Below are 883 nucleotides of genomic sequence, written 5' to 3'. Positions count from 1 at the left end.
ATCGGGTGGCAGCTCCCGAGGGGGTTTCTGTGATCCAACCCGTCACAATATTATTTTGACTTTTAAATAATTCACAATATTTAGCAAAGATAACTTTACAATCTTTGCCCAATAATATTGATTAAGAAACTCAGTTCAACATTCAGAATCATATTTGTAATCACCACAATACTGTGCCTTTCACTGCAGGCAATGAACGCAGAAGTATAACACATAAAATACGATGAGGGGTCATGTCCTCACATACAGTACATCAATAGAGAATTAGGTAGTTGTTTTATTCTGATCAACATCCCAGGATACATTTAATGTTAATATTCAGAACTATAAAATAATATTCAAGGTTAGAGCAAGGACTCGGTTTAGTGTTATAACCAAGACCTATGTACCTTGCAGCTAGATGGGCAGACATCCCCTAGTTTTTGCAAGGTGTCTTAATTTTTGCAGAACTCTAGTGCATCAGGCTGGACATTAAGTATGAAAATGAATAATATAATGAATACAGTGTCCCATGTTATTTATTTTTATATTAGATTTGATGTGTTTAACTCTGTCCCTATATTTGAAATTTTCAGTGGGACATGGATGTTTATACTGACCAAGCCTAACTGCACTGAAGAGGTTTAGAAGGCGGAAGCATGGAAATTTAAGCAGTTGGGTAGGGGAGCACTCTAGAATGCATGGGAGAGTTTGGAATTGTGAGATAAATACATGGGCTGGATGTTTATGTCAAAATGGTCATTAGTGAATCAATAATGCTTAGAGGGACTAGTTACATGTGTAAATAACTTGCCTAATATAGGTAAGAACTATTGACTTTAGTGGGACCACTCATGTACCTAAAGATTAAATACATGCCTAGGTGTTAGAGGGATCATAGCCA

At 36.4% G+C, this 883-nt stretch overlaps 1 protein-coding gene across 2 annotated transcripts in view; it reads right to left on the bottom strand.

Annotated features, from left to right (window-relative positions):
- LOC112117098 (Down syndrome cell adhesion molecule homolog) overlaps positions 1–883 on the bottom strand; it is a 508,166-nt gene that overhangs the window by 417,099 nt on the left and 90,184 nt on the right. The window lies entirely within an intron of this gene.

This window comes from Terrapene carolina, unplaced genomic scaffold, assembly GCF_002925995.2.
Source record: "Terrapene carolina triunguis isolate 2854851 unplaced genomic scaffold, T_m_triunguis-2.0 Scaffold30, whole genome shotgun sequence".
Classification (NCBI taxonomy): domain Eukaryota; kingdom Metazoa; phylum Chordata; order Testudines; family Emydidae; genus Terrapene; species Terrapene triunguis.
This window is presented reverse-complemented; position numbering and strand designations above follow the sequence as displayed.